At 41.9% G+C, this 24,988-nt stretch overlaps 1 protein-coding gene and 1 long non-coding RNA gene across 2 annotated transcripts in view; one reads left to right on the top strand and one right to left on the bottom strand.

The window, feature by feature from the left end:
- LOC138259698 (phospholipid-transporting ATPase IK-like) overlaps window positions 1-24,988 on the bottom strand; it is a 592,788-nt gene that overhangs the window by 142,765 nt on the left and 425,035 nt on the right. The gene's annotated exons all lie outside the window — the stretch shown is intronic.
- LOC138259589 (uncharacterized) lies at window positions 17,763-23,498 on the top strand. The gene is made up of 3 exons (XR_011198755.1): window positions 17,763-17,834; window positions 17,926-18,000; window positions 23,143-23,498. It is a non-coding gene; the product is annotated as an uncharacterized lncRNA (long non-coding RNA).

Here is a 24,988-nt window from a genome sequence, read left to right on the forward strand (position 1 = left end):
TATCTTTGCCCAAAATGTTGCATTCTCCTTACATTTCCGTGGCAGAAACATCCAGAACCTGCAGGATTCCACAAAATTCCTACCACCCAACATTGACCCACCTGTGCCCATAAAAACACTACCCGACTTGTGTGACTGGGCCTAGTGTCTGCAACATGAGCAAATCAAACCAAACTCCTATTGACCTCGGTTGGATCAGTTCCTGTCACTGGCACGATCCCAACCACACAAGTGGGGCAGCATTTTTATCAGCTCACGTGGGGCAATGTTGGGTGGTAGGAATTTTGTAGATTCCTGTGGATTCCAGTAGTTTCCATCATTCAAATGTAGGAAAATACAGGACTTCAGGCAAAGTTAGAGGTTTGCAGGGCATTGTAGATAAAGTCACACAAGGCACACCACCTGGGAATCCCCTGGTTGCCTAGTTTTCAAATATGCCTGTGGTTGATAGGTTTCCATGGGTGGCAGCTGAGCAGGGACCCAAATCCCAAATAGCTTCCCCTATTACTGATCTCTCAACATAGCACTTTAAGGCCTTTTGTGCCAAGGACTCTTGGCCTATCCGTACAAGTGAGGTACCATTTTTTTCAGGAGACTTGGGGGGAATTCTATGTGGTAGGAAATATGTGGCTCTTCACAGATTCCAGAAGTTTTCCTCACAGAAATGTGAGGAAAATGTGTGTTTGTAGTAATTGTTTGACGTTTGCAGGACATTGTTGGTAAGAAAATTGTGTCCAGTGCATGTGAAGGACACCACCCTGGACTCCCCTAGATGTCTAGTTTTCAGAACTGTCTGGGTCTGGTACGTTTTTCCAGGTGGCAGCCTACTCAAGCCCAAAATGTGTAGCTGTTTACCATTGCAAGTAGACAATATTGGGAGTTAGCCAAGCTGCTCTGACCCATATGTAAAATCAACACCCAAAAGAATGGGTGTTTTTCTAGACATTGGGATAAGATGCTTTAGTCTGTAGGGGAGTAGAAAAACTGTAGCCCCTTCAGTTGGGGTGGGAGCAAAAGCAGGCCCATGGTGATGGGCTGCCCCACCCCACCCCTCCTTTATTTAAATTCCCTGGCATCTAGTGGGCTTTGTGCCCCCCTTGGGGGACAGGTGGGGTAATTACCTCCATCTACTCCCCAGGAAGGCAGAAAGACTGTGTACCCATTTATTTGGGGAGGGGGAATGGCCATGCCCATGGAGGGAAGCCCCCACCCCTCTTTTAAATAAAAAAATATATTCCCTGATGTATAGTGGACTTTCTAGTTCCCTCCCTCCCACCCCCAGGCAAATCAGGGATAATTACCCCTATCACTCCCCCAGTAGGGACAGAAAGTCTGTTTCCCTTTTTTTGGGTGGTGAGGGGATTGCCATGCCCATGATACTTCTGTCCCCATATATTTGGGATAGGGGCATATCTATGTGCATGGTGGGCAGCCCTGAAACCTCTTTTGTTTTTTGTAAAAAACAATAATTCCCTGGGGTCTAGTTGGCTTTCTGTCCCTCACCAGCGAGCACACTGGGGGTAAAAACAAAGACTTGCCCCCTCATGGGGCAGAAAGACTGTGCCAATTTTTGGTAGTTGGGGGCATTGCCATCCCCATTCTGGGCAACCCACACTTCTAAACTGTACTAAGATAAATAGTCCCTGGTGTCTAGTGGGCTTTCTGCACCCCTAGGGGGCAGATCAGGGGCTATGGCCTCATCAGCCCCCCCAGGGGGAGGGGAGGCAGAAAGACATCTGTCCCCATTTAGTTGGGGTAGGGGGACCATGCTCATGGTGAGCAGCCCCATCCCTCTTTTTAGCACAAACAATACTTCTGTGTCTAATAGCATACTGCCACCCCCAGGGGGGGAGATCAGGAATACTTTTTTGGGGGCTGGGAGCATTACCATGCCCATTTGTGGCAGCCCCACCCCCTAAACATTACTAAAATAAATTATCCCTGGTGCCTAGTGGGCTTTCTGCTACCCCAGGGAGCAGGGGGAGAGGAAAAAGACTGCACTCCCATCCCTGGTGGCTAGTGGGTGGATCTCTGATTGGGGATCACCTTCCTCTAGTGATCTTCAAGCAGGGATCCACTAGGCAGAGGACCCTCCCGTTTCCAATGATACTTCTTCCATTAGAATTAGTGCTTGGGGGCAAAGATAGCCCCCTGCATACTGATTCAGTGAAAGTACAACAAGGCCATTGGCTTTGTTTACTATCACCTATCCTACAATGCCATGCTTGACGGTTGTCATTGTAGTAAACACAAAAAAAGGATCAGACTGCTTGGGAAGTTCTGCCTGAGCAGCCTGATAAAAAAGATAATAATAAAGGACTCCCTCTTGTGACGAGCACCAAAGAGACCTTTAAATGTGTTCCCAGTGTTGGCCAATGTCTGACCACTGAACCGTGGAGGGAGTGCTGTGTCAGTCATTGATCAGAGGTTAATTGTACCCACACAAAGTATATTGATCTGTGAGCTGCTGTTGTCCCTTTCCACAAGAATAATTTATGGTGTTCTTGTTATTTGTGCTTTTCAGCAAAGCACAATGGTGGTTTACGTTCAAGTGATTAATTTCAAGATGTGGAATGTTCAGACAGAGTAAGGTGGCAACTATAATAGGAGGTTCTGCCTACTATGTTATTTACAGGCACACTAATGCAATCATTTTCCACCCATGCACCTTTCTTCCTATACACTTAAATTAATGTGTTCATCCAACAGTTAACTTGCACAGATCAATCCAGGGGCTCACTGTTGATAATGTATTACATGCATCCATGTACCTATAAACACTTTCTACCCACACTTTCTACCCACACATATGCACCATCCATCATTACCCATTCACTAGGCATCCACCTTTCCTAATACACCTTCACACAAACATTCACTCAACCAGCTACACCTGCAACAATTGAGCGATGCAACCATATCCATTGGTCTCCCCGCCTATCCAATTATTTGCACCAGCCATCTATTCATCTGTGCACACACCCACCCATCCATAAATCAGTTCATGCAACCTTACATCAATACTACATTCACTGTGTCTGCACATGACTGCATGGGTGTCAACTGCTTGTGGGTCTATTTATATAGAGTCCTTCGAGGTTTTGCTATGTATATAGGGTATCTCAATGTTTGTTATCTGTTTGTGTATCCAAAAGTATCACACAACATCTTACAGTCTTTATAACATAGAACACATAAAAAGCCAGAATGATTGTCTTTTCTAGTGCTTGTTTTCTTCAGCTCTACAGACATGAAGAGATGGTCACCTACAGGTGCTATAGTGACTAATCACGGGAGCAGCAGGGGTTGCGAGTGGCACTTTTTCATTTGCCAATGTTCTGGGCAAATGACCTTTTAATCGTCTGCCTCTGTTCTGGAGTAGTGTTAATTCTCTTTAGGAGTGGGATGTTTGCATCTCCACTTAAAATGTCATCTATCCCATCCCCTTTTTGAGTGTGTAGGCTTTGATTTCCTCCAAGAAAAAATTCAGAAAATCACAAATGAATTACATAAGTGATGTCATCAAGCTTTCAGACAACAGAGTTCTGCATTCTAGGATAGTAATTTTTCACTTAGTATCTTCATTATTGGTGCAAAAATCCCCACAGCAAAGTGATGTTGGTTAAAAAGCCAAAAATAGCTAAAGTATAAGTGTAGTTGTCAGTGGTGCAGCCGGTACACTGCCACCGGTTTCAGAACTGGAAGGGGCCTAACTGCACCAGCTGCTTCTTTGAGTATTTTTAATAGAGTAGCTGCAGACTCGGTATTTGAAGGAGAACTTTTGCTGCTTCCAGGTGCACACATAGTGAATCATGGCTATAAAAACAAACTATTTCTTCCCTACGGCTAGGCTGTTGTGAGACTCTTGCTAAAATGACTAGACTGCTGAGTTATGAGTGGCAGCACTGAGCCTCGGGACTGAGTCAGATCCCAAATCATGTGGCAGCTGTCGGCCTAACTCTTTGGGCTAGCTAACAGCATCTCACTGATACCGTGGGTAAAAATTATTTGTGGCAGCCCATCACGTGCCACTCTTAGACTGCTCAGGAAAGTTGTGTCGGAAACAGATCGTGCCCCGTTCTCTCAGTTATACAAGTCTCATACATGTAATGACAAATAGAGGCACATCTTGGTTCAATAGGATTTATAGAAGCAATTGCATTCTAGGTATAAAGGCATGAAGTGTGATTATGAGGATCATGAAACCAGACACTATTACCACGGTGACCCAGAAAGCATAACATAGAAAAAGACCCACCATACTTGTCACAATATAATTCCTAGACACACTACTAAGATTCCTACATGACAGCAAGTAGCAGTGATAGCCCTAATCTGCCCATCTAGTCCTGGGAGTGTAGCACGAGCCCCATACCTGTGCTGAAGGTAAAGTGAGAGGTGTGTTAGTCTGCTGGAAATCCTCCTCTGTGACAGAAGAGGAAGCGCCAAGTTTCTGCTGAAACTGCAAAGGCAACAGGCAGCATAAGACGGCAATCTGACTGGAATGTCCCCTTTAGGGATACTCAGGCAGGCTGATGTTTTAAAATAAAAATTGTGTTATTCTAGCAACACGCCTTTTTCTGTGTAAGGAAGACACTGTACTCTCTGAGCCGGCAATACCCGGGAGCACTATCATATGTAGCTTTGATGAAAGCACATAATGAAATATTGTGCAAAACAATCAATAACAAAGTCCTGCAGAGAAGGACAATGCATAACAGTAATAAAAAATCACCACTAAAATGGTGCCTCGCTAAAATACCAGATGGAAGAAAATGCCAAGTGACTCAGTGGAGGGTCACAGACCTCAGACCTAAACTAAAATAAGCAAAATAAGTGTGAGGATGTGCCTAACGACTAACCTCATGACACCCTCTCCATTGTCGGTTCAAGAGTGCTATGTGGTCTAGCAATAAACCCCTAAAATTAATGCTGCTACAATCTAATTAAAAACATGCTAAAATATATACATGAACTGAGAAAAAAATGTCTACCCAGACAAGCCAGGATTACGAAGAGCGAGCCAAATTATGTAAAAGGACAAATTAGAGCTTTAGAATTGATGCAAAAGAGCCATTCAAAAATGGAAAGCCAAATATCACATAATTGACAATAATCATGATCCTGTAAAAAATTCCCAATGTCTTCACATGTAAATTAATTTAGAGAGGACGCCACTTCGATAGATGACAAGTTAACCAATTCAGTAAGAAAGAAGGTGAGGGAGCACTCATATTCCTGTGCCTCAGCCAATGGCCCAGCCAAAGTGGCAGCATCCCGTGGAGTGCTTGGTGCAGTAGCATATTGCGCCACTGGATCCACAAATGGCAGCTCATAAGAAGCTTCTCGTAGCAATTACAATCTCAGTGTGCTGATGAGCCTTCATTGAGAAAAACAATAGACCTACATCCAAAGAAGGTACGCGCTGCATAGCAAGACACTCTTCTGGTGTATGTTCAAATTGGCACCACTGGCAACGAAACACAGGCTGCACACAGCTAAAGGCCTGTCTGAATGACAAAGACCAGTTGGACTACAGTTCTTCCAGGAGTGGTGCTCCAAAATACTGCATCCTGCGTTCACAACACAGTTGGGCTGGTGGAAGCACCATCAGTCCTTCTTGTTCTGCTGGAGCAGCCATTGCAAAGAAGAAATAGCAAGAGCAATATACCACCAATCAAAGCCAAAGGCACAGGGAATCCTCCAAAAGCACTCAAAATATGAGGGGTATGGCTGAAGATAAAATGCAATATTTACTTTTCAAGGTACTGACAAACCCGGACCCAACAGCACGGGGAAACCGGTTCGGGATGCGGCTGGGGCCGTGGTGCACTCCCTCGGCCGCCGGGCATGCTGCGCTCCTTTTTTCTGGCCTTACCTCGCACAACACCCTAGGTTGGGCATTGGGCCTCGGCGAGCTCGGGGCGCGGCGCGGCCTGGGGATTAACGGTGGGCCCCCATTCCCCCCACTATATCACTTAACTGGTATTTTGCTCTGTTCTGTTCTTCTCTTTTCTGTTTCGTTTTAGTCTTTTCTCTTCTTGCCTGCTTCTTTATTGGGTGGAGCCATTTTCTTCTTCCCAGCATGTCTTCCTCTTCCCTGCATGCATCAGGATCCCTTTCCAACATGGTGTCCTCATCCATATTCCCTATGGTAGTTTTTCCCAATCTAACATGGCGTCTTGTTCCTTCCTGAATGTCACTTCCTGTTCTTGGGTACATAAGGATTGAGACTCTTGGTCTCATTGCACTGCAATACTTCCTTTGGTGGTGACCACGCTCTTTTTTTCCAGCTTTTTCCAGCTTTTTTCATGCCTTTTTTCTGGTTCTTCCAGTTATATTTTTGTTATTCGAAGACTTACCTTTGCCTGTGCCTATATTTTGTTCCAGGGAGTTACAGTCATTGAGGGTTTTTTCCCTTTGGGTCTTTCCTCAGGGATTCCTTTTGGAGGGAACGGACTGCCTTGACGTTCCCTTGTCAGCAGCACCGTGGCTACCAGAAAGGGTCCCCCATATCTCATTCAATGCAGGACCTACAAGAAGCAAGACCATCCTGCAGTTCCATCTGGCCCTTCCCGTAAGCGACAAGTCAGCCGTCCAAGAGACCAAAACGACATTGGTGATTCCGGCTCACATTTCACAACAGTTCTCCCCATTCAGGAGGACCTAGCTGCCGTTTGATGGCACCTGGAAAGCTGGGCTAATCTAAGGGACAGGTACCCCTTCAGGTAACAGGCTAAGTTTTCAACTGAAGCATTGCATGCTCCATGCAAAGACAGCTGTTGACACATTATTGAATGGCTTACAGAAGTCTCACATTTGCTGCTGCTAAGAAAGACCTCATTCATTCCATTGAAACATTTGTACTTGTATCTGTACTTGAAGGGCGGCTCCAGCACCTCATGGATATAAATGTCTCATAATTTCTCAAATCTGCCTACGAAATGTGTTTACACAAGGTGAATTGCAGTGTTGAAATGGGCAAATTCATAACCAAACCGCAGATGATATTTCCCCCACAGTGAAAGGGAACTTTTCTAAGTTCTCGATTGTTAGAAATTGGGTTTTTGGTTCGCAGTCAGGTTACCCCTGTCCAAGCAAGGACCCTAAGAGAATCACCCTCAGCTAACCCCTGCTTACCCCCTTGGTAGCTTGGCACGAGCAGTAGGCTTAACTTCAGAGTGCTAGGTGTAAAGTATTTGTACCAACACACACAGTAACTTAATGAAAACACTACAAAATGACACAACACAGGTTTAGAAAAATAGGAAATATATATCTAAACAAAACAAGACCAAAACGAGAAAAATCCACAATACACAAGTCAAGTTATCAATTAAAAAGCAAAAAGAGTCTTCATACAGTTTTAAACACACACTAACACTGTTAGCGTGAAAATGTACCTTGGGTGCTTAAAAAAAAAACCGCACGGGCGAGTGTGTATCAAACAGGGCTTGCGATGCGTCGATTTCACTCACGAGCGAGACCGTGCGTCATTTCTCCTTTCGTCAGGTCGGGTGCATCGGTTCTTCTCTCCGCAGTACATCGATGCGTCGATCCGGTCAGCACTCTCTAGTCCGGGCAGGCCTTGCATTGTTTTTACACGCCAAGCGGTACTTGCATCAGAAATCCAGCCGCACGATGATCGGAAAACCATGCTGCACGGGATGCGATCTCCCAGCCTCCGTCAGCCATGCTGCACGTTGTTTCTCCAGCTCTGTGCGTCGATTCTTTGGTTGCATTGCAGACGAGCGTAGATTTTCAGCCGGGAAGCCGGAGGCAGATTGGAGTCGCATCGATCTTTTCCCCACGCATTGTTCTGTGTTTCTTCCTCTTAGGCTGCCAGCTTCTCCTTTCAGGCTCCCAGGAACTGGATGGGCACCACAGGGCAGAGTAGGAGCCTCTCCAGAGACTCCAGGTGCTGGCAGAGAGAAGTCTTTGCTGTCCCTGAGACTTCAAACAACAGGAGGCAAGCTCCAAATTAAGCCCTTGGAGATCTTCACAAGATGGAAGGCACACAAAGTCCAGTCTTTGCCCTCTTACTCTGGCAGAAGCAGCAACTGCCGGATAGCTCCACAAAGCACAGTCACAGGCAGGGCAGCTCTTCTTCCTCAGCTCTTCAGCTCTTCTCCAGGCAGAGGTTCCTCTTGGTTTCCAGAAGTGTTCTAAAGTCTGTGGTTTTGGGTGCCCTTCTTATACCCAACTTCTCCTTTGAAGTAGGCCTACTTCAAAGCAAAGTCTCTCTTGATTGTGAAATCCTGCCTTGCCCAGGCCAGGACCCAGACACTCACCAGGGGGCTGGAGACTGCATTGTGTGAGGGCAGGCACAGCCCTTTCAGGTGTGAGTGACTACTCCTCCCCTCCCTCCTAGCACAGATGGCTCATCAGGAAATGCAGACCATACCCCAGCTCCCTTTGTGTCACTGTTTAGTGTGAGGTTCAACCAGCCCAACTGTCAAACTGACCCATACAGGGAATCCACAAACAGGCAGAGTCGCAGAAATGGTATAAGCAAGAACATGCTCACTTTCTAAAAGTGCCATTTTCAAACACACAATCTTTAAATCAACTTTACTAAAAGATGTATTTTTAAATTGTGAGCTCAGAGACCCCAAACTCCACATGTCCATCCACTCCCAAAGGGAATCTACACTATAATCAGATTCAAAGGTGGACCCCATGTTAACCTATGAGAGGGACAGGCCTTGCAACTGTGAAAAACGAAGTTAGCAATATTTCACTGTCAGGAGATATAAAACACATTACTCTATGTCCTACCTTAACCATACACTGCACCCTGCCTTTGGGGCTACCTAGGGCCTACCTTAGGGGTGTCTGACATGTAATAAAAGGGAAATTTTAGGCCTGGCAAGTGGGTACACTTGCCAAGTCGAATTTACAGTTAAACTGCACACAAAGACACTGCAGTGGCAGGTCTGAGACATGATTACAGAGCTACTTAAGTTGGTGGCAAAACCAGTGCTGCAGGCCCACTAGTAGCATTTGGATTACAGACCCTGGGCACCTCTGGTACACTTTACTAGGGACTCACTAAGTAAATCAAATAAGCCAATCATGGATAAACCAATTACATACAATTTACATAGAGAGCATATGTACTTTAGCACTGGTTAGCTGTGGTAAAGTGCTCAGAGTTCAAAAGCCAACAGCAACTGGTAAAAACAAATAGGAGGCAGGAGGCAAAAAGATTGGGGATGACCCTGAATTAACTCAAAAGTCTAACATCGATGTCTAACATTACATATGTAGCAATTTTCAGAACCTGTAACATCCAACCTAACTGCATATTGGATCTAAGTTGACTTTGTCCATGTTGTAAGAAAGACATATCAATTTGCATGATGTCTATTGCAGAAGAAACTATATTTAAGGTTTAAATGTGGTTGGACAAAGTGTTCATACCATTATCTACAACAGCTGGAGCTTTTCGGATATTTTCCTGGTGTATTTGCTTTAACAGGGCAGCAGCTTCCATTTGTGATGATTTCAAAATTGCATTATAAATTGCATACAAGAAGCACTTTGTGCATCGCTTAGGGAGACCTACCAAAAAATCTTGTAAATCTGTGTCTTCAGATAGGAGACTAAGGTGTTCTTTGGCAGCTGCTCGTGTGGATGTTTTCAACCATTGTTGACATAATTTACCCACGCTGTAAGTGTTTACAATAACAGAGTGTTTGTGACACATGTAACAAAGGTCTACTCATTCTACAACCCACTGTGGAATTTACAAAACATGAGTGACAACCATTTTTGTCCACTAGCTACAATAACCACCCATTTGGATCTGAAAGTGTTAAGTTAAATGTTCCATTCTGGACACACCCATTGAGCTGTTCTTCAGTGCCATCTAAAATCTTTTTCCATTTTGCTGGGGACAAGATAATGGGTGCCTTCATTTCCTTAATTTTGCTAAGCCTAAACAACTTGTTTGTTGCACTGTTTCATTTAAAAATATAAGGGCAGGTTTATGAAAAGTGGCGCTGCACCTAGTGTAGCACCATTTTTCTAGCACCCCTTAGCGCGCCGTAACGCTACCATGTAGCGCATATTTAAAATATGGCACACCGTGGCCGTAGTTACAGTGTCTAACACCTGCACTTAGCACTCCCTGAACGCCCCCCTTGCATACATTATGCCTGACACAGGCATAATGTGGTGCAGGGGGTTACAAAGTAGAGCAATAAAAGCATTGACACGATTTGTAAATATGGTGCAGCGTTTTTCCCCTTCCAACACCACATTAGCGTAAAAAATATGACGCTAATGTGGTGTTCGAACGGCGCGAGGCCAGCATAAATCTGGCCCATAGTTTATAATGGAATGAGACATGCTCTAAACAATGCTTCCCACACTTGTATTTGCCAATTTCTACTTCCCAACACACTCTTTAAGTCTACTGACTTCAACCAATGTTCGTAGCCTTCAATAGCCAACTGGGAAACAAATGAATCAGAATAAATCAATTTGGTGTCAGTTAATATGATACTTTGTAACTTCGTAGGAGGAAATTCAAAATAATACAACTCATGCCCATTGAAATATGCAAACTTTTCCAAATAAGTTTTAGACCTTCCTATTGTTGGAGTTGGACAGTGTGTCCATTGTGTATAATTAAAAACAGTATTAAAGGTTTTAATACCTCATCCACCAGTTTGACAGCAGGATGTTCAGGAAGAAAATGACCATGTATCAGTAAAAAGAAAATACAGGGAGTGCAGAATTATTAGGCAAATGAGTATTTTGACCACATCATCCTCTTTATGCATGTTGTCTTACTCCAAGCTGTATAGGCTCGAAAGCCTACTACCAATTAAGCATATTAGGTGATGTGCATCTCTGTAATGAGAAGGGGTGTGGTCTAATGACATCAACACCCTATATCAGGTGTGCATAATTATTAGGCAACTTCCTTTCCTTTGGCAAAATGGGTCAAAAGAAGGACTTGACAGGCTCAGAAAAGTCAAAAATAGTGAGATATCTTGCAGACGGATGCAGCACTCTTAAAATTGCAAAGCTTCTGAAGCGTGATCATCGAACAATCAAGCGTTTCATTCAAAATAGTCAACAGGGTCGCAAGAAGCGTGTGGAAAAACCAAGGCGCAAAATAACTGCCCATGAACTGAGAAAAGTCAAGCGTGCAGCTGCCACGATGCCACTTGCCACCACTTTGGCCATATTTCAGAGCTGCAACATCACTGGAGTGCCCAAAAGCACAAGGTGTGCAATACTCAGAGACATGGCCAAGGTAAGAAAGGCTGAAAGACGACCACCACTGAACAAGACACACAAGCTGAAACGTCAAGACTGGGCCAAGAAATATCTCAAGACTGATTTTTCTAAGGTTTTATGGACTGATGAAATGAGAGTGAGTCTTGATGGGCCAGATAGATGGGCCCGTGGCTGGATTGGTAAAGGGCAGAGAGCTCCAGTCCGACTCAGACGCAGGCAAGGTGGTGGTGGAGTACTGGTTTGGGCTGGTATCATCAAAGATGAGCTTGTGGGGCCTTTTCGGGTTGAGGATGGAGTCAAGCTCAACTCCCAGTCCTACTGCCAGTTCCTGGAAGACACCTTCTTCAAGCAGTGGTACAGGAAGAAGTCTGCATCCTTCAAGAAAAACATGATTTTCATGCAGGACAATGCTCCATCACACGCGTCCAAGTACTCCACAGCGTGGCTGGCAAGAAAGGGTATAAAAGAAGGAAATCTAATGACATGGCCTCCTTTTTCACCTGATCTGAACCCCAGTGAGAACCTGTGGTCCATCATCAAATGTGAGATTTACAAGGAGGGAAAACAGTACACCTCTCTGAACAGTGTCTGGGAGGCTGTGGTTGCTGCTGCACGCAATGTTGATGGTGAACAGATCAAAACACTGACAGAATCCATGGATGGCAGGCTTTTGAGTGTCCTTGCAAAGAAAGGTGGCTATATTGGTCACTGATTTGTTTTTGTTTTGTTTTTGAATGTCAGAAATGTATATTTGTGAATGTTGAGATGTTATATTGGTTTCACTGGTAATGATAAATAATTGAAATGGGTATATATTTTTTTTTGTTAAGTTGCCTAATAATTATGCACAGTGATAGTCACCTGCACACACAGATATCCCCCTAACATAGCTAAAACTAAAAACAAACTAAAAACTACTTCCAAAAATATTCAGTTTTGATATTAATGAGTTTTTTGGGTTCATTGAGAACATGGTTGTTGTTCAATAATAAAATTAATCCTCAAAAATACAACTTGCCTAATAATTCTGCACTCCCTGTAGTGACGAAACCAAACCAGAGAAGGAAGGCAGGCAAAGTTAGCAATAACCACAGATAATTTCAAGGGCGAAACAAATAGTTTGTTTTAAGCAAACTGACTAGCTTACGTGATCTTGATACAAGTGCAGAAGAAGATGCTGAAGAATTTGAAAAAGAATTGTTGATGTCTGCAAAATATCCAGAAGCAGTTCATGTAAATACTGGAGCTGGTGAAGGAGAGCTGGCAGATGTATGTTTGGTGGTTCGTAGTAAACTATTTCATCTGTTTGTGTAGAATTGGAGAAAAATGACTCAGAACTCTGGATATTTCTTGTTGATGGTGTAGAGACAGGTACTAATGAAAGATCATTTTCCACCCTTCCCAGCCTTGTGGAAGTCTCATCATTGTTGCTTAAGTCTTGGAGAGGCACACCCTGACTGGCAGTGAGAGGGTTCCGGGAACTGCTCAGGATTTCTCATGAGGTATTGCGTAGGACTGGCCACATGGTGTAACATGACATTGTCAATGGATACAAAGCAGTTTTCTCTGGAACCGGACAACGGTGGCAGTATGACTGTTCTGGTACTGTGTATTCCCAGGACTGGAACCTCTGTTCTATATGATGGGCCAAATTGTTTCTTTACAGCAATCTTTTCACGCCCTAGATCCCCAACATTTGGAATTCAGCCAGTTGCTGTTTTTGGTGTATCTCTCATTCCCAAAGAGACAGCAGATGCTAGATGAATTTTCATCACAGAAAGACAGTGACACAGAAAGAAAAGGGTGTGTCTGCCAACACAGAATCAGGGCCATCAAGATCTGGGACATACATAGGTATCCCAAAAAGGACCTCATATGGGGTGCACCCTCCCAGGAACCTTCTGGGCAGATTTTTGAGTGGTCTCTAGGCTCCATACAGATGATTAAGCCAACTACAACCTATACCTAGTACTCTTGCTTTTAAGGACTGCTTTAATTCACAGTTTTTCCGCTCCAATACTGAATTTCCCTCGGGATGATAGGGTGAATGGAAATGGAGTTGGACCCCCATCGTTGCCATGGTGTCCCTGAATGCCCTTGAGGCGAAGGCAGAGCCCAGGTCAGAATGGAACGCCGCTACTGCATAAGTACAGATGAAGACTTCCTTAATAACAGTTCCAGCATCAGCTGATTGTTGTGGCCATACCCATAGGAATCCACAGCGAGAATCAACCATGACTAAAATATATTTGTCTGAACCATCAAGTGTTAGGGGACTACAATAATCTACTTAGCATGTGGTCAGGTCAACTATGGTGAAAAGAACACCTGTTTATGTTCATCAAGGGCTATAAGGAAAAAGGTATGGAATGAATCACCTGGAAAGCATATATAAAAAAAATGCTTCACAATTCTTTCTTATATTTCTTCATAATTCTTCACTTTTGCAGGGTTATGAGAAATTATTAGACTACAAAGGGACATAACTTCTTACCCATAGTAGGTGATGCACTTTCCCTGGTTGCATGGTTCAAGTACTCAATTAACTTGTTGTTGGTTGTAGTAAAGTATTTTGATGGTTTTAAATGGTTTGATCTGACCAGTTGTGTATGTGTACATGTTTGTTTTTACAGAACACTCCCTACACATATCCACAATTGTTGTAAACCCTTTTAAAGGTCGTCCTGATGAAGGTGGATTGATATTTGGTATATGCTACCGAAACATGTGTTGACTGATATTGCAAGAACATCTCAACACGCAACCTAACAACGGTCCAAATTGAAGATCTCTTTTCTTGTGGATTTCTGTAGCTTATGTACAGAGGTGGCTCAGGTGGGGATGTAATGTATAAGTGAGATGATGCATGTTTGAGTATAAATGTTGGGGTGAGTGGAAGGGATATAGCTTAAATTGGGTGGAAGGAGTGTGCAAATTTTCATGCATTTATTACTGTTGAGTTTTAAGAACAAAATGTTAATATTGGGTCCTTAGTTGATCATTACATGTTCTAAGGATGAAATGAAATGAATAGCATTTGTTCTAAGGATGAAACGAAATGTATAGAATTAACAAATGTGTAAAGAAACAAAGTATTATAAAATTAATTATGAGGACCTTCTCAAAGAAAAAATAAATAAATAATTTAGAAAACATATGTGATGAAAGTATCACTTCTGGTCAGACCGTTTGGAGCTTAAGCCATATGTGAAGCAATACAGGTCAGGTAGGATTTTGTTTGTTCCTTTTTGGTGTGTTTATTTTTAGGGGACCGCAATGGTCCAGGTACACACACTGTAAAGTTTTGTTAGAAATTAGGAGGGAGGTCTGCAGTGGGTATTTTGCGGTGGACCCTCTTACTTGTTGGCAGATGTCCGAGCAAAGGACATAATATATTTTAAATTCTAAGGAATATCAAGCTTTGAAATCATTAATGAGAGAATATTAATTAATCATTCGACGGGCTGATAAAGGTGGAAATATAGGGCCAGATGTAGGAAGTTCCGATTTTGCGAATCGGAAATTGCGAGTCGCTGTGACTCACAATTTCCGATTCGCAAAATCAGATGCAGAACGGTGTCTCAGACACCGTCTGCGATTCGCTATGGGGTCGCAAAGACCCACCTCATTGATATTAATGAGGTGGGTCGCATTTTGTGACCCCATAGCGAGTCCCTGCACTCACAGGGATGGTGGCCTGCTGAAGACAGCAGACCTCCATGTCTGTGACTGCTTTTTAAATAAAGCAGTTTTATTATTTATTTTGCAGCCCGTTTTCCTTAAATGAAAACGAGTTGCAAAATAAAAAAAATAACGAAACCATTTGGTTTCGTTTTTTCAGAGTAGGCAGTGATCCATTGGACCACTGCCTGCTCTGAATAAACATTTTGGGCAACATTCACAAAAGGGAAGGGGTCCCATTTTGTGTATGGGTTCCCACCAGTGTGACACTGGTGGTAACTGTGAATTGCTTTGCGACCGCATTTGCGGTCACAAAGCAATTTAGCATCGCAATGCGGGTCGCAAATAGGAGAGGGACACCCCTTCCTATTTGCGAGTCGCATTGACAAATTGCGAGTCGGTACTGACTCGCAAATTGTGAATGAGCATCGCGATGAGCGTTTTGCATGGCGCAAACTGCGATTTTCGCAGTTTGAACCATGCAAAATGCTTCCTACATCTGGCCCAAAGTGTTTATGAACAGCTGTGATTATGGCAAAGAGGTTTACATACAACTGGATGGTACTGAATGTTATGAAAAATTGAGGAACAATCCTATCATGACTTTAACTAATATGATTCATAGGCTGTTGAAATCTTGGCATGACAAATGTATCTTAGATGTTGATGAATATATGTATTTGCAAGTGGATCGTCCGAGATTCCCTTGTGTCTATACCCTTCCCAAGATACACAAAAATCTTCCTTTTCCCCCAGGAAGACCAATAGTATTGGGGATTTGTGGTCCTACAGAGAAAATATCAGATTTTGTAGATATATTGTTGCAACCTATAGTGGCGAACCTTCCATCCTTTATAAAAGACACAAAACATATATTAAGTTTGCTTGGAGATATATATTTTTAACCAAATATGTTAATGGGGACACTTGATGTTGTGGCTCTCTATACGAGTATAAGACATGAATCTGGGATTCAGGCAGTGAAACATATGTTGAATAGAAGATCAGTGAGTTTGATGGATAACACTGATATGCTATTGGAAATGATAGACCTAATTCTCAATCATAATTATTTTCTTTTCAATAATGAATGGTTTAGACAAAACCAGTGTGGCGATTGGGTCGAGATTTTCTCCCTCGTATGCTAATTTATTTATGGGCTGGTTTGAAGAGAGATGGGTATGACGACGAGGAGCAGCAGAGTGGCATACACATATTGTCTATTGGGGAAGATATATTGATGATTGCTTTATGATTTGTACAGGTGATTTAGATAAATTGAAGGGATTTTGTGAATATCTGAATAGAAATTAAGTGAATTTAAAATTCACGTACCAATATAGCTCGGTACGTTTAGACTTCCTGGATGCAGAACTCTATGTATAAAATAATAAGATAGAAAGTAGGTTATATCGTAAACCGACCTCATGCAACTCAGTATTTCATGCCACTCGTGCGAACCCTATACATCAGATAGAAGCAATACCATTTGGAGAAATGATAACAGCGAGGCGTACCTGCAGTAAGGATATGGATTTTTATGAATGTATGCAGGACATGGAAAAACTATTTCTAGCTAGGGGGTATCAGAGAAAGAATGTGAAGAAATCTCAGCAAAAGTTACTTTAGGATTTCAGACAAATAAAAACTTAAGGGAGAAAGAAAGATAGACCAAGGATAGTGTTGGATTATACAGAAAACTCTCTATTATTAAGAAGCATGAGAAAACACTGGGATATTCTGATACATGATCAGTTACTAAAAAGTCATATCATTACCAAGCCAGAAGTAACCAGCCGGAAAAACGCTTAGTAGCTTTTTAAGCCCTAGTTATCCAAACAATAAAAGAGAGGTTAACTGGTTGGACACTTTTAAGAAAGGTTTTTTCAAATGTGGAAGCTGTGGAGTTTGTAAATGGACATGGCAAGCTAAGAAAGATTTTAATGGATTTAGGGGATGTAGATACACTATCCAGACACATTTAAACTGTAATACAACCTATGTAATATACATGTTGGTTTGTAAATGTGAACAAATTTATATAGGAAGCACTATACGTCCTCTTAAAGTTAGAATCGCAGAACACTGGAGGGCTATTAGACAAGATGATGAACGTTATCCTATTGCACTGCATATGAGGACATGTACCGCACAAGGTGGTCATAAGGAATTCACATTTTTGGGATTTGAACATATTGGTAAGAATCCCCGAGGAGGGAATAGAGAAGTAGCCTTGAGGAGAAAGGAATCCGTTTGGATAATGCATTTGAGAGCAGTGAAATGTGGACTTAATTCTGATTATGAAATGGAATATTTCCTGGGAGGGAAATAAATAGATGGCAACCCGCACATGAATGAAGCTTATGGAAATGCTGCTTAAGATTTAAGCGATGCACACACAAGTCGAACTTCAGCATATGCAATTGAAAGTAGCGGTGAGAGACATTTTTGATAAAACTGAGGACACAATTTGGCCTGTATTATGTTGAAGATATATATGCAGTTCTAGTAAAGATCAGCATGATTATATATAGGGAGAGAATAAAGATATATAGACTTATAGTTTTTATAGAACCAAACTGGGTGTGAACAGCTTAGAAAATGGTATAATTGTAATGATAGTCAGATTTGGACTCCGTTTATAAAATTCCTATTGTACTCACAAGTATAGACTATGAACATTTATTCCTCGTGTAGACATCATTTTAAACAATGATGAGAAGTAATGGGCGATCTTAACATCAGGTTGGCAAATGCCAGTAGCGTTAAGTATGGATACGATTTTAGTCCTCTTTCAATTGCCATTGAGAACGAGTATTTAACAGGAAGTCGAAAACGGACTCTGTTTGGGAGTCTAACAGCGTACTCGCATTGCACAAAAAATACAGAAGCGAACGCAGGTATGTGGTATGGATTCGATAACTAAACGTTAGAATAGATGTATAGCCAACGAGGGTGTGTATGTTTACAGCTGCTGTTATTTGTTTACAGGATACACAACAGTTTACATGCAGCTCAAGATACTAAAAGAAAGTGAGATAAAAGGAATGAATTGGATATCAATAGGTAAGCGTAATAACAACGGGCACTTGCAGAGAGCTGACTTAGGTGGATTAGCGATTATGATTAACATCGTGTTACTTATATTTTCATTAGTTTATTGTACAGAAGTTTGACCTGCAATGCTTAAATAAGCGGTGCCTAATACTATGAAATACATATGAGAGGAGATTATATGGATATATAGGAGCACAGGACAGGTAGAGTTTTTTTTAGACAAATGGGATATAATACAAATAAGACTATGGGGATCCCCATCTGGGGGATGTAGTTCCACTTGTGTGTGCATGCTTCAAAACACGAAGGGTGTTGGGCATGGCAAACAAAATAGGATCACTTAACGTATAAAGGTGACATATGTGAAGGATATATACAATAGTACAAATATGTATATGTATTAATATGAAAATTACATAGCTACTTGGTTTCCACCTTATAAATAACAGCTATACAATGTGCTGCGCAAGGATGGGTTGATTGAGAGATATGTAAATATAGGTAAAGTGTACATCTAAAGATTATATATTGCATATTGTTTACAGTTTAAGAAAGCCCTGAGGAAGTCATTGGGTTACATCCCAGATGAAACACGCGTTGGCTTGGCTGAAGTGGATCTAAAAGAAGAAATAAAATAGGAAAATTCGGAATTTAATGGGACAGAATAACAAGTGGTTTCAATTATCCTGGAAGATGAGTGCTGTGTGTTATTGTATTGAAGACAACTTATGTTGGGTTGTCATTTTGCAAGGTTGTGTGGGTGAATCCTTGCTACAAGCACCGTCAGGTGGAGAGAAGTGTTGGGAATTAAACATATATTTACTACATGATATAAGGGTGAGCGCCATACCTCCTTATAAATCACCCCAGTGCTATCAGTTTACTCTGATGACCAACTTTGTTCTATTGTTCTGTGTATGTAAGTGTTTTGCTTCCAACATGTCTTGTAAAGCTGAGTATGTGTGTATGTTCCAATGTCCAGAATTTACTTGTGAAATCTGGACGTATTTGATCGTACACGTGCAGTGGTTTTATGTGCTGTGCATAACCTGGAATATTTGTTCTGCCAAAATTTAAAAAGCCCAATAATAATTGCAGCTTTTTTGTTGTGTCCAGTGGTTGTAATTGCGTGCACTTGTCTAAGAAGTGTGGTGCTAGGCTCTTTCCTTCATCTGATAACTTATCTCCCAAAAGCAGAACACTGAGGAAGGCAATTTTTGTTTTCTTGAAATTGAATTTGTATCCGAATTCTGCAAAACCCACAACAATATGGTGCACCCTTCTAAGGTGTTGGACCAGGTCATCGTCCGTCAAGTAAATATCATTGACATAGGCCAATGCCTTAGGATCAATTTGTGCAATATAGAAGTCACGCAAGCTGAAAACAGTCCAGGACTGTTCTTATACCCTTGAGAGGGTTGTGAAAATGTCCTTTCTGTTCTCAATGAGCTGAAGGCTGTTCTGCTGTCAGTTGCTATATTTTGGCAGAAGATTGAAAATATTGAGGGTTGTTTTGTACTTTTTTGCGCACTAAACTGTTGATAAGTGCTGTACTGCGAGCATTTTATATTGCAAATGTGCATGTGTGGCTGTTCAAATGCCTGTAATCTAAGACTATTCTGTATGAATGGTCAGGATTGGCTACAGTGAATAAAGTGTTATTCATAGGAGATACACAGGGTTCTATCGCAACCTGGTATTCAAGTTGTGTGAGTATGTCTCTCACAGGTGCTTAAGCTTCATGCCTACTTGGATATTGTGGTTGTGGTAATGGAGTAGATCTTACCTGTATTATATGGTAGGGGAATCCCTCTCCCAACCTACATGGTTGCAATACAGCATGGTGGCATGTGCCAAAGCCCATCTACTGCATAGGATTCTCCTAATTCCCTAGGAATGAGAGGTGAAGGCATAATAACCTCTTCCCCAAATGGAAGAATGCAGGCAAAATCTGGTGGCCAGTCCTTTTCTTCCAATACAATACCATAGCACAATGTAATTTTTTCCCAGAATATTACTTTAGTTGTGAGCTCAATGTCTACTTCCAGTTGCAATTTCACTTTATAAACTTTGTCTGCAGTTTCGACTTCTAAATAGTCGTTAGTTGCTGTCACATCTAGAAGCTCTTGATGATTCCAGTGAACTATTGTGACCTCTGCTCCACTGTCTAGCAGAATCAGTGCCCACTTCCTGTTCTTGATTAAAGCTCTCAACATGCATGGCATTTCGGGCCACAATAGCTTCCACCTGTTTCCTTTTAAACTGTGCTTTCTGTTGGGGAGGTATCTCTATTTTTTAGTGGAAGTTTCAGTTGAACGTTGTGAATCTTTCTTTGTTTCACCTACTTGTTTCTTGTTCGGAACACCCTCCTCTCTCACTGTGTTTGTCTGGGTAGTCCTGAAAGAAACCATACTGGCATATATCAATATATTGGTATCAATCAGGAGTTTTCAAATTTTCTCTATTGCTAAGGTTATGGCATTTTTCAGTGGTCTCCGGAAGAGGAGATTCTTCTCTTTGTTTAACATTATCTTTATTTTGATTTTGTTTATTCCAGTGTTTTTTTTAACCCTCAGCCGCTTGCTTGGTAAAATCCTTATTGGATTTACCCTGTAGTTGGGGTTTACTAGGTCTGAACCCCAGACTTTCCTGACCTATACTACTGTAGGACTCGGCAATAATCTTTGGCAACTCAAGTTCTTGGTCATGTATAGGAACACCCCAGAGCCACTGGCGTACTGCCAGAGCAACTGCTTCTCCTTTAAGGTTGCTTAAAATTATTGAGGACACTATGGCAAAATTGCCTATTAATTGCACCCCCAAATCCAGAGCCGGGGTAGCCCGTGCTCATCTTGAGTTTGTTTCAACACATCCGGTAAATTCACAAGTGTCGGTGTACCGTGAGCTGAAATATAGAGAGCAGCAAATACTGTCCCCTCTGTTGTGCAGTTGTCTACTGAGGGAACCATCCCAAACGGCAAGCACATTCATTGTGAGAATTCAGTGTTTATCTTGGGGTCCCATATGGGGATACACTGCATCAAAAGCTCTAATTTTCTGTGCCACCCAAAATAGAATTTCTTCATATTTAGAGGGACCTTTACTTATTATTGAGTGCACTGTTGGAGGGTTGATCCCTGTTGTTGGCATAGGTGGTTGCGCTGGAGCAGCCCTTGCTGGGGCAGTGTTTAACTTCACATTAAGAATTGAATTAAGCATCTATATATTTTTATCAAATGAATGTATAGGTACATATTTCTGCTACCGACTGTGGATGTGGTGTATACGTGGACAATTCTGGCCACGTTGGTCCATCATTACTTAGTGGATCTAGTCTAACATTCTGTTGGATATGTGGTAGGGTGCCATCCAGCAATTTCTGGGTATTTCTAATGATGCTTATGGTCTGTATTGTGCGGATGCATTTGCTGGAGTGTAACGATGAATTGTATGTGTGTTCCCATCTGCTGCTGGGAAGGTGACCCATGAATAAAATAATTCTGTTCTGTAAGCTGTGTGTGCCTCAACTCATGAAGGTTACTTCTCCTACTTCCTCTGTGTGACCATGTTGCAATAAGTGCGTTGTGATGGGGGTCTTATATTAGCTGCAATTGTGACTCTATTGCAGTCTGCCATTATAACAAATGTAATAATGTAATACCTTGTTCAGAGACAGAATCACCAAGTGGGGAGAATTAAAAGGTTCAATCTTGAAACAACCTGCAGCTGAAAGTAGGTACTACCTACTTAGCTGATGAGGGTGTCCCTAATACCATGGACATCTCCGTATACGGTAATTAGGGTGACTATACATGTAGTGAGACAGAGATACTTGGGAAATCCGTAAAATCAGTGCCTAACCAATGTTGGTAGAGCAATATTGTGAGACTATCGCCAAAATGACGAGACTGCTGATTTGCGAGTGGCAGCACCACCGAGTATGGGGGACTGAGTCTGATCTCAAAGCATGTGGCAGCTGCTGGCCTAACTCATTCAGCTAGCAGCACCTCACAGATACTGTATGTAAAGGTGATTTGTGGCAGCCCATCGCATGATACTCTTAGACTCCTCAGGGAAGTTGTGGTGGAAACAGATTGTGCCCCGTTCTCTCAGTTATGCAAGTCTCAAACATGTAATGACAAGCAGAAGCATATCTTGGTTGAATAGGATTTATTGAAGCAAATGCATTCTTTGTAAAAAGGCACGAAGTGCGATTATGAGGATGATGAAACCAGACACTATTACAACAGTGACCAAGAAAGTAAAACATGGAAACAGTCCAGCCATATTTGTCTCAATAGTATTACTAATATTCCTACACACACTACTAAGATTCCTGCATGAGAGCAAGTAGTATTGATAGCCCTAATTCGTCCATCTAGCTCCATGAGTGTAGCATAAACCCTATACCTGTGCTGAAGGTAAAGGAGAGGTCTGTTAGTCTGCTGGACATCCCCCTCCATGACAGAAGTGGAAGCGCTAAGTTTCTGCTGAAACTGCAAAGGCAACGGGCAGCCTAAGACTACAATCTGACTGGATTGTCCCCTCTAAGAATACTAAGGCAGTCTGATGTTTTATAATAAACATTGTGTTATTCTTGGAACTGCCATGAGATGACAATAGGTCTTTTCCTGTGTAAGGAAGACACTGTGCTCTCTGAATCGGCAATACCCTGGAACCTATCTTATGTCGCCTTGATGTGAGCACATAATGAAATATCATGCAAAGCAATCAATAACAAAGTTCTGCACAGAAGGACAATGGCTAAGCACAATAAACCACCACCACTAAAATGGTGCCTCACTAAAATAATAAAAGAAACAGAATGCCAAGTGACTGGGAGCGGGGGAAACAGGCCTCAGACCTAAATTAAAAATAGCAAAATGAGTGAGAGTATGTGCCTAATGACTAACCTCACATCAAGGCCAGCTAGCTGATAGAATTGCACGTGTGGTAAATGGTTCCTAATGTGAACTGTGAGACTCCTCTCATTCCATTAGAATATAATGTTGGAAAATCTCTACCAGAATGTTATGATTCAATTGTGGCTGGACATTGAGCTGGAGAGGATGGCTAGGATGATTTCTGTATTGGCTTTATCTAACGAAACATATCTGATTTCACCTTTTGTCTACTCATTATTATTATAAGGAATAACTTAATTTACTACACTGATGATGAAGGAGAAGATGAACAGGAGAACTCAAGCAAATTTGCCTATATATGTGTCAGAAAGAAACGCTACTTGAAATCATCTCAGCGTCCTTGTGCTCGGTTGAGGACTCAACTTCAACACACCCAAGTTGCGACATGGAAAACAATCTGTGCAGGTATCCTCTGTTCGTTTAGGGAGTGTGGCGTTGTAACTTTTACATTTGGTGACATTTATTGAGCGCAAGCAATTTTGTGTGAACGTTGAGCTGCAGCATGTTTTTTAAAACAAAAAAGAGCACGTGTATGACAAGTGGAACATTGAAGTCTTACTGAAGATAGTGCCTGTGGAGTGATGTTACATCTTCTGGATTTGATTCCCCTAACATTGTGCCAGGTGTGAGGAAGCAGGCGCGAGAGAGCAGTATACCCAACACAAGAGGAGAAGACTGGAAAGCACATGTGCATGTGCGCGGACAAAGGGAAATAACAAAACAAGCCCTACCACCAATTAAATATTACGTGAAAAGCAACGCTGTGTCAGCCATTTTTATTGGTTGATTCACAGTGTATTGAACCGGATGTAACTTGCGTTGTTCTCTCAGCGACAGGGACGCTTGGACATCGCCTGTTGCCTGCAACTATACAGGCACGCTTCAAAGTTATTGATAGCCTGTATTAGTATTTGGTCAGTAACATAGTTTCTCAGGGGCATGCACGATTGGACATCACCGGTTGCCTGCAAGTACACGACGCGGAGGCTTCAAAACAGAGTGTAGCTTGTATTAGTATTTCATCAGTCAAGCAACAGGTATCTTTGACAGTAACACAGCGACAGGCACCTTTGGCTGTCACATTTGACTATGTGTTTACTGTGACAGGCACGTTTTGGTTTTCATGAAGGATTGTGTGTGTGCAGCGATAGGCATGTCTTCAGATTCTTGAAGAAAACAGTATTGGTTATAGGCATGGCTTTTTAGAAATCTTTAGTGAATAAATACTTGTAATACGTATCTTAACAAACGTGCTGGAAACTGCACATTAGAGGTAAACTGTATATGTAATTGCTATATGATTACCCCGTTACACATTTTGTATATAATTGGGGTGTGAAGTAGACATTATGCAGAACGTAACTGCGCCACCATTTTTTCTATCAGCACCTAGTGATCCTCTCATAAAATGGAATGAATGGGAGAAAGTTTTTGAAAGATATTCCAAGGTTTGTGAAGCATCTCTGAGTTCTGAACGCAAACCTGCATTGCTGTTACGTTATCTAAGCTCAGATGGCAGGAAGTCTTTAATCATCTTCCTCTGGTAGTTGGGATGAAGCAAAAAGACTGAGTGAGTATGAGATATGTCTAAAAAACAGATAATCATTACTTACCAAAAATAAGTACTATATTGGAGCAGTACCACATTGGCAGGAGAACTCAGAGAGGGGGGATGCAGTAGAAAATTATGTATCTGACGTGAGAAAACTTGCATCTCCCTGTATGTTCATGGGTGATGTAGATAAACACATACAGGACCAGTTTATGCAGGGAATGCAATATGAAGAAAATCAGAGATGAGATCAGGCTGAAGGATGACCGTATCTTGGAAAAAGTATTGATAACAGCAAAAACAAATTGAACATTCTATGAAGTGTGTATATATTATTATAAAGAAGGAATCAAAACTGGATGTTAGTGTAGCGAAGAAAAAACAATTGTCTATTAATAGTAAGATATCAAAAGAGCAAACAAATGTCAGAAAAAATATTTTAGATGTGGCAGTAAAAATAATTTACCATATCATAAAGAGTGCCCAGCACTGAAAGTCATCTGTAGGGGCTGTTGTAAAA

The sequence above is a fragment of the Pleurodeles waltl genome, chromosome 9, assembly GCF_031143425.1.
Source record: "Pleurodeles waltl isolate 20211129_DDA chromosome 9, aPleWal1.hap1.20221129, whole genome shotgun sequence".
Lineage (NCBI taxonomy): Eukaryota > Metazoa > Chordata > Amphibia > Caudata > Salamandridae > Pleurodeles > Pleurodeles waltl.